Here is a 13,031-nt window from a genome sequence, read left to right as displayed (position 1 = left end):
GCTTATATAGGCCCATAGGCCAATAGCCTAGTACCTACCTATGAACATATGAATATACAATCATATTCATATGCAAGGAAAATCAATCAGTCATGTATCTGCCTTTGGATACTCTCAGAAGCATTCAAGTAGTCTGTTGTTTTGACCACTTCAAGTTATCCTCACCAGACAGGCAACTGTAAAGAAAAAGGTTTAGACAAATAGTTAAAACATTTTAAGTTCTATCCAGTATCTCATAGTGTAACAGTCTAGACAGCGCTATGAGTAGTGACATTTGGATTAATGATATATGGATTAAAGGCAATATGTTAATCTTTTGAACACAGTTTGGGTTCAGGACTTCCAACTTTATCTCAGATAGTGGGTTGAGGTATTGTCTTTTAAGAAATTGGAATACTTTGACTGGATAAGGACCGCTTCATCCTTGGCTTGAATATTTGGTTATGGTTGTATGTTACTTCATCTGTATATTGAGAATATCCAGGAATGACTTGGATATGTCTCCAGTTACATCCCACAATGGCAAAATCTTTATGTTACACCATGTTGGTCTTGGGCTCATCACTTTTTCTACTGCAACACCATCTGTCTTTCAAATTTATTTTCCTCTCAAGCTTAAAGTGCACTGGCTGGCCTTGCTGAAGGACAGCTAGAGTCTGGGTGGAAACCTGCCTGTCATAAAAATGCTTAAAGGTATATTTTGATCTTAAGCCATTTTTCACGATTGCTTAAACAAGAATGTTTTTTGGGGCAAGTTTGATTCGAACATAAAAAAGTTAGTCCTAATTTTGTCATTCAAATATAAGTTGTGAAGGGTTTACTCCTGTAGCACTGTGTGCTGTAGTACAATAAGACATAAGAGCTATATAAGGGTCAGGTTGTTCAGGAATTTTTTTAGCAGTTTGGATCACTATCTCAGCAGCTCTACTGGACTTGGAAAAGTGAGGACTTGATGGAGTATGTATGAAGCCATAATCCTCAGCATATTGTTGGAACTCTCTCTCTCTAGATATATATATATATATATATATATATATATATATATATATATATATATATATATATATATATAGATAGATATATAGATATGTATATATATATATATATATATATATATATATATATATATATATATAATGTACAATTGTCTGTAACAATACTGATAAGCATGTTATAGCTGGTAAACAAGGTCTTAAATATTACAGTGATTTGTTGGTTAGTTATAGTTGGTGCAGTGTCTCAAGAACAATAGTCAACTAGCATGAGGTAGTTCTTTCATTTGAACTTAAACAAGTCAGCAGATATTTTCTGCCAAGGACAATGTGTTCAGAGAGATAATCATAATGGTTCTGTCATTTCGGAATTGTCTAGGTATGATGCAAAACTGAAATTTTGACAAAGGTTTTGCAATGTTGGCTTTGATGTTGAACCACCCTACAGACACCTTGCCTTTTTTACAGCACCAGATGAGGACATGTTATCATTCATGCATTTGCTTCAGACGTTTGCATCATTGTGAAAAGGGCACAATAGTTCTGTCTTGATTCAGCAGCAGGCCATTCACACCTGGGCAATTTTATTCTGATGGTGCAGTACTTATATATTAGATACTTTGTGTCCATTGTTTTTGCCATCTATTCCTGACATATCTGATGACTGGTTTAGCTCTTTGTTATATTCTGTAGCTCAATTTAGCTTTCTTAGTCATTTTGTAGTCACTGGATGGTTTGCCCTAGTGTTTTGCACATAGAACTCAATGCTTTCAGCATTAGCAGTTTGTGTATGGTTATGTATGGGATTTCTGGATAACATGGTCACATTCATTTGCTTTCTTGGCACATGGATTGCTCTGGTGTTGAAACATCTGAGCCCCATAAGTGATCTTTCAGATTTGGGAGATGTTTTCTCCAAACTGTTGTAATTAAGAAGTGGAACCAGTAGTTTAAGGTCAGTCTGGAGTTGGAAACTCATTAAAACCAATTAATACCTGGATAACTCAAATGCCCAGATACTTGCAGGTCACTCTTTTTTTTTTTTTTTTTTTTTTTTGTGCATGTGTAAGCATTCTGGAGCAATAGACATCAAGTCATGAAATGTTCAGAATAAAGCAGTGGTTAGACTATAATGATTGCCATCAGCACTCACAATTATGTTTTATCAATTTAGTAGGTAAGCACTGGAACAGACATTTGCATTATTTAATTCTGATAAAAGTTTGGGCTTGAATATTCCCTTATGACCAGGGTACATCTTTCCTGAATAAATATATTAGTGGATAAAACACCAAGGACAGATATGGTATGAACTTGCCCATGAAATGTATCATGCCTGGGGCCTGACGTATTTCAGTTAAAAGGGTTGGATTTTTTCCTCCTCTATTTTCTTGACCTGGTTTGCAATTGATCTCATTCTATTAGCATTTATGCTGCAATTGAAATTTTGGATAGCAGGCCTCCTAAAGCAGCTTTTGTCTCAATTCTGTTTGAAACATGATTTTAATGTTTGGAGGGCCTCCTTTCTCAAGTCTTGTATATCTTTATCAGGACAAAATGCAAGAATATCATGCATGACAATAACACCTTTATGCTCTTTTAAAACATTGTACAACTCACATTGGAATATTTCTGATGATAACATTATACCCAAGTAGAAGTTTCTTAAAGAAACTCATCTAAATTGGAGTAATAAATATTATTAGCTTTTGACAGTGTTTTTCTAATGGCATCTGCCAAATCCTACTTGAAGTTTGTAATGTGAGCATTCTGTCTTCTACCAGCTTAGTTGCAATGTCCTCTGAGATAAGATAAACCTGTCTTCCATAATTGCTTCATTTAACTTTTTCAAGTTAAAACATATTGTTCCACTGCCATTATTTTAATAACTAGGACAACTGAAGCCTACTATTAAGTCCGTACACTTTAAACTCCAAGCCCAAAAAGATATCCATTCAACTTCTTTGCTCAGGAATTTTACACAAAGCCAAAAATAATGGTGGACAAAAGGGAAAAAACAGGGATATTGTTTTAAGTATTACTCTAACTTACTTAAAAATAGTTATTATAGCAACAGATTTTGCATCAGCATGTGTTTTCTTAAATATAAGCTTAGAAATCAAATGTCTAGTATTACTGACTGACTGCAATCCTCAGTGATTTATCAAAAACTATACAATGGACCAGGCAAAATATGAAACAAAATGAAAGACATTCTTACAATTCTGAACAGATGAGAGGTAACCATCTAGTGTTGGGGTTTATGCTCTGCTTCTATTTTGTAGAGTGCAGATAAAAGCTCTCTTCTCGTTGAGGTTGAAGTACCTGAGACAATGTTTGGCTTTAATTTCTAACTTTACTATCTCACAGTTAAGATGATCAACTTCACCAAACACATCCACATTGATTTCATTTCTTCTGTCAATTATCTCAAACTCACATATCACAGATCTACTCAGAAGATTATTTATGTAAATAAACCCAATATTCATACATGTGCTCCTTCCACTCAAGCATTACTGGAAATCTACCAATTACCTGCAGGACTATTTATTTCTATTTCTGCCTCTTGTCTCTTCAGACATGTCCAGATTCTTCTATTAATAGTACATGAGGTTAATGCAACAGCCCATATACCTATCTTAAAGATTACTGGGATTCAATGAACTGGGAGTATAACTTGGCATTCTGGACTGTAACAAGGGAAATGCTTTCTAAATATGTTTACTAGTTTTTTACTCAATGCTTACTTCTCTTATTAGCTTCGATTTATAAATGGCACAAAAAGTCCCATCTTGCTGCATTTCTTACATTTCCTGCCACTTGCAGCACACTGCTCTAAATCAGCATGTAAACATTTACACCATGTGCATTTGCTAAGCTTGCATTCACTCTGCTTTTCGTGCACACAGTTACGTTGTGCAGCATAGGTTCACAGGTTCATATGAGGTTACTAGTCTAATGGTCCTAGGGCCCTTAGAAGCATAGCCAAGTTCAATCCTTGTTCCCTTAAGGGTCTAGAGATATGGTTTATGTTATAACCAAATCTAAATCAGTATGATGCTCTTTACTGAATTTACTATATTATTTACATTTAACCTCACTCACATTTGTAGTATTCAAATTTATATTTTGTCTCTTAGTATTTCCACCTCTCTAATATTACATTTTTTAAAATTAAAATTTCCTTCTTGCTGTAACTTTTGAGATGTTTCCATATCAGTCAGCCCAATCAGAGTTCTGTCTCCAATTTGTTCACCTTTTGTCTGGTTAAACCCACAATTTTCAGAAGTTCATGTAAGCACCTGAAAAAAAACGTTTCAACAGACTCTGCTTTATTTTGAACACCTCTATGAAACCATTCCCTTTCACAAATAATGATTCTTTTTAGCACAAAATATTTAATAATCTTACTTGTAATTGACTCAAGTGTAAAAGTGGTCCTTAAAAATAAAAGATATTTAATTGTCATCATTTTGCAGCCTTCTCAAATCATTTTTCTCTCTTAGTTCCAAGCTCCCTTTCTTAAATAATACTTTGATGCAGAACTTTACCATATCTGTCAAACTGGGTTAAAATCTGCTCTGTCTATGTCAAACTATTATTCAACTAATCAGCTGTCTGTAAACCCAGTTTAATCCACTCTAGTCATTTCTCTACACAATTCTCAACAAGAATTTTTATCTGAAATACTAAGCTGGAAAGTTTCAGTGTTTATCCAATGAATGAGTATGCCAAAAGGTTACATCTAATTCTACCGGATCAAAGTCTGACATTGCTGTTGGATGAGTATAATAATTCCTAATCAAATTTTGGTGCTTAGACATGACATAGATCTTATCAAAATAGGACTACATAGATAACTATAAGAATAACAAAAACATCTACTATGCCTATTATGGTTAAAGCCCAAATTAAATCTCTTGTTTTTGAAGAAGAAAAATGCAGTGGGCAATATCACTTCCAAGCTTTCAGGCAACAATAATCCTTTGTTCTCCATAAATATCTCACTTACCTGACACAAAATTCTGTCTATTTCTATAGCAAAGCACTCTTGAAAGGACAGGAAAGATGCAATTTCCTCCCTAAGTGCTTTTTGAGTAAAAAAAAAAAAAAAAAAAAAAAAAGCATCAAAAACTGAAAAAGTACACAGCATCTAAATAAGTGCACTTTAGTCCAACAAATATACTATAGACATCACTTAAGACGTCCTTATTTATAAATTCACAAAACACAAAACTTATTTTTTAATAGAACCACATCCCTTTCATAGGACCCTACAATGAAGAAACATCTCACTTTCCTTTAATTGTTTTTAAATGACAAATGTTCTCCAAATGGGAGTTCTGCAATGTAGCATTATCTGTCCAAGTGTGTTTAACATATTGGTAGATTCTGCTTCTTTTAACAGGGTTAGTTAATTTTCCAAGTCAAATATATTGTGGTTTCCATTAGAACTCACCCATAGCACTCTTTTTCAACCTAGAGGAATAACAGAGATAGACTATACTTCCTCTAGTGTAAAACTACACTATTCAGTAAGACGTAGACAAGTAAACCTAATAAAAAGGTATAGCAGCTTACAAAACATGTATTCTTTTCTCCAAAACCAAAAGATATTTGGTCTGGGCTTCAACATAAAGCACAGGAGCATAGAAACAATACTGAGAAAATAATCACAAAGAAATAAGAAGCCTAACCATACACATCTTTAAGCAGGCACACTTAAACGTTCCTTCCATTATTTATGTGCTCTTGTAAGAAACTAGTGCTGCTCACCAGCTTCTTTTAGATAGCAGCATTGCGCTGTAAAAACACATGACATCTCCCATGATAGAGAAGCTGGCTATCAACCTCTTAAGCCTGCTCCTAATGGCCAGCCCTGCAGTTTCCCACATCACTAGTCAATGTCATGAAGGCATTTTTACAACAGCATCATGTCACCTCTAAGCAGTCTGTAACATAGAGTGCAGAGCTGCAGACCTGTAAATCTTTCGGTATACATCATGCTCCTAGCATTGAAAAGTTTCTTAGTGTAGAACTTCTGAATGCACTCCAGTGTCTTCATTTCATCAAAAGTTTAAAAACAGAAGAAGCTAATTAAGGTTTTAACACGCCAAAAAAAAATTTTTCCAACTGCACAAATGAAGTAGCTGCAGGAAGCTGTCAAGACAGTATCCTCTCTTTCTCTGTTCAATTGAAATAACATTTCTCCGCTTATTTACTGTTTAATTTGTTTATTAAAATAGTAAGCAGATCCAACTGTTAATACAAATGGTTGATTAAAAACATAAAATAATATTACACGCTTTTCGTTTTCTATATGCAAAAACTTCTTCAGACAAACAGATCTCTCCACCTATTCCTTCTATATATAGATATCTGATTGCATCACATGATTCTAGCAATTAGTAAGATTAACTTAATCTACAATGTATAAAACACACAAATAAACAAGCAAGTATAAACTTCATTATTAATGTTATACATTTTAAAATACTGTTAACATATATTTTAATAAACAAATTGAACAGTAGATAAGTGGAGAAATGTTATTTCAATTGAACAGAGAAAGAGAGGATACTATCTTGACCGCTTCCGGCAGCTACTTCGTTTGTGTAATTAAGGTTTTATACAATGATGACATAGTAGGGATCTTTGCGGTAAAATTACATAGAATCTTGTACACTAATCCCATAGCCATTGCATATATGAAGAAGTTAATCAAAAGTATAACTTCCTTGGAACAGATGCAGACCTATGATTTAGCCTTCCAAACATCCAAAATTTGAGTGATGAAAGTAAAAAAAATGAGATTGCATTATATTTAAGATGAACTTATTGGTTATTTGGACTAGGGTATTTAATGGTCTCCTGCAGTGTATGCCAAGTAGCTAACTATGAACTATGAGTATTTTACATAGATATAGATATAGACATAATAAAGAGCAGCCAAGGACCAAACATTTAGTATTTTTTTTTATTAAAAATTAGCTCCAAACTCACCCTGACTGATTTCACAATTTTTTTTTTTTCAGTGGGTAAAATAACAAGTGTCCCTCACCTGGAGCATATAACTTTCCACTGTCATCAACTGATACAAAATCAACAAAAGAAAAAAGAACTTGACGGCACACAGTGAAACTTCCTGAAACTTCTAAAGAGTAAATATAATCACAAAACTATAAATAAATATGTATATGCCAGAAAAAATAGCTGAAAATTGTACACTGACATCCAAACAAAAGCTGAAATGAGAATCAATACAAAATATCAAAATATTTCATTTTTATTTGTTGCTTATTCCATGCTATATCCAGTAAACTGCACTTTAGGTAAAATGAAAACAATACCCCTGAAAACAATTCTTCTGGCTGCACTAGTATATTATGCAAGTCATTGCATAATGAAATTTCCTGGAACCATAATGGTAAATATACTTACATAAAAAATACAAATCCATTCAAAACAAAGCTCCAATGAGTGCCAGTGAAAAAAATCATTCCACATGACCTAAATGTTATACCACAAATGCAAGAAAAAATACTAATAAAGCTCACCCAAACTTTGTCACAACTTGCTGTGAGAGAAGGGTTAGTTTGTTTTTTCCTTCTTATATTTTGTGTTGCTTTATTGCCTTCTTCTGTTTTGTATATTGTGATTTACTTTCTTTGCATTGTGATTTACTTGTATTCTGTTTTTAATTGGATATATAAATTAGGAAAGAGACTACAGCTGTGTCTCTTGTGAGTCACACAAAAATTAGAAGAGGTTAATTAAGGTTAATTACCTGCAACCTAAGGCTGGAGCTAGGAACTAAACCTTCTATTTAAGAGGTAACATAAAATATTCCAAGCCTTTACTAGAAAAGCTCAACCAGACTCTGCAACAACTTGTTCATAGGTTCATAGGTGTGTACTAGGCTCATGGCCCTGGAGCCTTTACAAGTCTAGCCTATATAAGTGCCCTGGCATCGTGCCACCCAATGTTAGTTCCCAGTGCCTCTATCAAGTAGAGCCACTGGAGTGATCACTAGGGTGAACTTTCTATTTCCCATCCACTCATCAAGATTTCTCTTGAAGAGGGTCAGTGAGGTGCTCTGCTTGACATGTATGGGAAGTCTATTCCAGAGCATGGGCAGTCTCTGGGTTATGAATTTGTCCCTTCAGCATGTTCTGTTGTTTGTGTTAATGAGGTTGAGGTCTCTGGAGCATGTGGTGTGGAGGGATTGGGATTTCTTTAGCTGTAGCATTTCTAACAGAGCTGGGTCAGACATGGCTTTGTAAGTCAAGCAGAGATCACCTCTTAGTAGATGATTTGAGACAGAAACTAGCTGGAGTTTTTTGAGTTTGTCCATGCACTACATGTGTTTAATGCATAAGTTTCTCTTCATGAGGTACTTTTGTGGCCTTTCCAGCTGTTGCATGTATTATGCCAAATGGGGCATTATACTCGATGATTGGCCTAATGAGGGAAGAGTAGAGAGAGATGATGACCTCTTTCTTCCTGGATTCAAAACCCTTGATAATGAGATATCCCACACAAAAGGACTTTCTGACCACAGTGGCACTGTGGTGGTTGAAGGAGAGGTTGCTGTCAACCTGTGTCCCCAGATCCATTATAATGCCTTTAGTGTTTAGTGGGGTCCCATCAATGTGGTAATTAGTGGGAACTGAGTTTTTTCCAAAGGGGATGATGATGCATTTTTTGGCATTAAGCTTAAGGCCATAGTTTCAACACCAGTCATTGCTCTCAGTGAGGCCTTTCTGTAGGATGTCTACATCACTTGGGGAGTTTATAATGGCTCCCAGCTTGCAGTCATCTGGGAACTTGGTCAGCCAGAGTCCCTCCGTGTTGGCCTGGACTTCTGAGAAGTAGATGCCAAACAGGAGAGGACCCAAGACTGATCCCTGTGGGACTCCAATTGTGACTGTTCAGCAGTCTGACTTGGAATCTGCTACTTTCACACTGTGGGTTCTATCTGTGAGCCAATTTGCAACCCACCTAGTGATATAGGGGTTGATGCCTAGTTTGGTAAGTTTATCAATAATTCTTGAGTGGGAATGGTATAAAAGGCCTTGGCGAGATCGAGGTAGGCTATATGAACTGCCTTGCCCTCATCCACAGCTCTGGTGACTGACTCAAAGAAGTCAACCAGGTTGAGCAGGCTTGATCTACCTTTCACAAAACCAAATTGCGTGGGATCTAGAGTTTGGAGATTCCCTACATCCTTGTTAATTAGGTCCATTATGATGCGCTCCACAGCCTTACATATCAGACTCATCATACTAATGGAGCGATAATTCCCAAGGTCTGTAGTTGCTTCCCTTTTATGGAGAGGGATGACTGTAGCAGTGTGCTATTTGGTAGGGACAATGCCTGAGGTGAGGCTGTGATTGAACAGGGCACACAGATGTGGTGCCAGTTCACTTTGTAGTTCATGTAGAACATATCCAAGGATATTGTTGTGTCCCAGTGAAGCTGTATTCTTGGCCTTGGGCAATGCAGCTTTAACCTGTGCTGCAGTAATGCTGGGTGTCTGGCATTACTTCAGTATTGTGTTTGGTCCTTTGGGGGGAGAGATGGATAAAGTTGACACTGAATCTGTCAGCCAGTATGTTGGCAATATCTTTTCTCTCAGTATAGGAGGTACAATTGGGAGGGAAAGGTTCATTTGTTTTTGCTTTCTTGTGTTTATTTTGCTTTATTACCGTCTTTGGTTTTGTATATCGTGATTCATTTTCCTTACATTGCATTTTACTTGTATTCTGTTTTAATTGCACAGTTAAACTAGTGGTATCTCCTGTGAGTCACACAGAAATTCATTTTTCCCATCCTTCCACCCTGGTGCTGTTGGGTTTTTAAACTCAACTGTCTTTCTATTTGGCTGCCCCTTATGTTAATTTAACCACATATCTCCTCCCTTCTCCTCTTTCATTCGCTATTGTGAGTAAGCACAAATGTATCATTTTGTGAAATCACTCCCTTTCAACTATTTCAATTTATTGGCCATCCTACTTTATTCCAATCTATCTTTCTCTTTTAAAATTAATGATTCTCCACTTAGATAGGTAAAGCTTAAATAATCCCCTTTTTCATATCTAACTGATTAGTGCACATTGCAGCTCTTAAGATATTAACCCATTTTGCCATCCTACCTTTAAAATCTACAACATCTACTCCAAGACCACCAGTTACTGGAGAGCCCACATTCTACCTCTCAGTAGTCATCTTGGGATTAGTGCTTCTGTTCTGCTCCTGTAGAGACAAGGAGCATATTAACATTATTTCCTGGGGACTGCTGATCACTGGAAAGATAAATAACAGCTTCATATGTGCCAGTTTGGAAATTGGGCTTATATTTTGCTCCTGGTGAGAGAAGGAGCAGAGTACATAGATTACTGACTCTTTCTGGTTAGGAAGTTAGTGTCTGTGTTTGACCTTTCTGAATGGTCTTGTTGTTATTCAAGGCACCTACCATCTGGGACAAAACTGTGGATCATCAAACAGGCTGTGGTATTCAGGTCATTGGACCGCAAGTATCAGTATGACTCAAACATATTCCAAGTGGGTGTAAATGACCTGAAATATACCTCATTACACTATATAAAGAGACACATCATGGAACTCTTGGAATATGTGTCCCAGGCTTTGATGAGCCTAGCATTGAGCAGCATTATACCTTCTCAAAGGATGATACCACAACATGAATAAAAGATGACTGAAATTAATAACTATCCAGACAAACAGCAGCAGGGTCACCATGACAAAAAGCATAAAATAATTTATTAGTAACAGGATAAGCGCTTTCAGAAAACAATTTCCTTCATCACCATTAACTGTCTTGCATACAACTGTATGTACTGCTTTTAAAATATCCTACGTCAATCAGCAGAATTCAGATGGCCTATGCAATTTCTTGGTGAATCACAGAGCAGCAGATATCATTTCCTGATACATCATAACACATTCTCAATACAAATAAAAATATGCATATGTGAAGACACATACTAATATATATATATATATATATATATATATATATATATATATATATATATATATATATATATATATATAAAATATAAAAGCATATAAAGGACATAACCATAATACATAGAAATTGTGTAAAACTTCATAAATGTGTTTAACATAACCAGATCACAGTCTTTGAGCTTTTAGCACAGGGTTTCACATATGCATATTTTTATTTGTATTGAGAATGTGTTATGATGTATCAGGAAATGACATCTGCTGCTCTGATTGGCTTATGACATTTTTAAAGCAGTACATATAGTTGTATGCCAGCCAGTTAATGGTAGGATCTGATGAAGGAAATTGTCTTTTGAAAGCGCTTATCCTATTACTAATAAATTATTCTATGCTTTTTGTTGTGGTGACCCTGCTGTTGTTTGTTTGGATAGTTTTTACATTTTCTACAGAAGGGTCTTTGGTTCCTGCAGTGCTGTGTTTTGCTGTTATACTGAATTTAATAATTGCCTTAGTTTCTGTTGTCATTCTAAGGGGTTGTAATATTTGTCAGCATGGAAGGTGGTGGTCAACAGATCACACTGCTTTGCCAGGGATGGTCTGCACCTCTCCCCTCTAGGCTTTCAAATGTTAGCTAAAACATTGTCCTCCCCCATAGTGACTTATTTAGACAATGCCAGATTGAAAGTACTTCTGGTACAGCAAATCCAATCCCAGAAAATTGAATGGTGTTACTGCTCAATGCTTAGAGTCTAAACAAAAAAAAAAAACTTCATTCCCTAGAAGTTGACTTCACCATAGAGAATGCTGACATCTGTGCTGTCTCTGAGACATGGTTCAATGCTGTGGACAGCAAGCTGTGCAAGGTTAAAATGCCTTCCACTCATTTAAATGAGTTACTACACAGACAGTGACTAAAGGTGGAGGTGTCTCAGTTTACATCAAAAATAAATATACCTCAAGGCTGGTCAAACAGGATAATGCACTTGAGCTTCTCCATGTTCAAATCACCATAAACAAAATCCAAAACTACTTCCTTGCACACTATAGGTCCACCTCTATGACTCAGGAAACCCATACCATGTATTTAAATTTATTGGAAATACTCACTAGCTAACCCAATACCATATTCACGGGCTACTTTAATTACCCCACTACTAACTGGGAATTATTTACAACACCAAACATACAGGCACAGACATTCTTGGATTTTGTAAACACAAACTGCCTGGACCACATTGTCAGTACATCAACAAGGGGTGCAACCATACTGGACTTGGCCTTCTCTGGTAAGGTTAGACCACAAAATGGTCTCTCAGCTAACCCTGGAATGTTCAGAAATGACTCTATGGCTAACTCCTTATTATTACTTGATAATATGCAAAATTGCAAGCCCCCATAAACTCTGCGAACACTGCTGCCTAAGCAGAACTGTTCACAGAAACCCTATTCAAGCATGGTCATTTTATTTATTTATTTAGCATTTATTGATCTGGACATCTGACTAGGACAGAGCCTATTTTCAGCTGAGGCCCAAGAAGAAATGCTCCAGACACGTCTTTGTAATGTGAGAGGAAACTGGAATACCCAGAGGAAACACATGCAAATGCAAGGAGGACATGTAGACTTCACACAGAAGGCACCCCAGCTGAGAATCAAACTGGACAACCTCTTGCTGTGAGGTGACAATGTTAACCACTGCTTCACTGTGCCACTCATAGCAGCATAGAGGCAGCTGTACCCACCAGGAAGAAGTACAGTACTAACTCAAAAAGCAAGCCACCCTGGTAGAACTACAACATCAATAGACTGTATAACAGAAGGAAGAAAATCCTGGCAAACATTAGGAGGTGCAGCACCCAGCAGGATAAAAGCACTCTCATCAAACTAAACAAACAACTCAGGGGAAAATAAAGCTTGTCAAGGCCAAATATGAGGTAAATTTAGCCTCCCAGGCCAAGGACAACCACAACCTCATTTCTGCAACCTCAAAGGCAATACACAACTGTGCACAGAGCTCAGTATAAATAGAGCCACCTATACTGAGCC

This window comes from Protopterus annectens, chromosome 2.part2 (assembly GCF_019279795.1).
Source record: "Protopterus annectens isolate FY-2018-M chromosome 2.part2, PAN1.0, whole genome shotgun sequence".
Classification (NCBI taxonomy): Eukaryota; Metazoa; Chordata; order Ceratodontiformes; family Protopteridae; genus Protopterus; species Protopterus annectens.
This window is presented reverse-complemented; position numbering follows the sequence as displayed.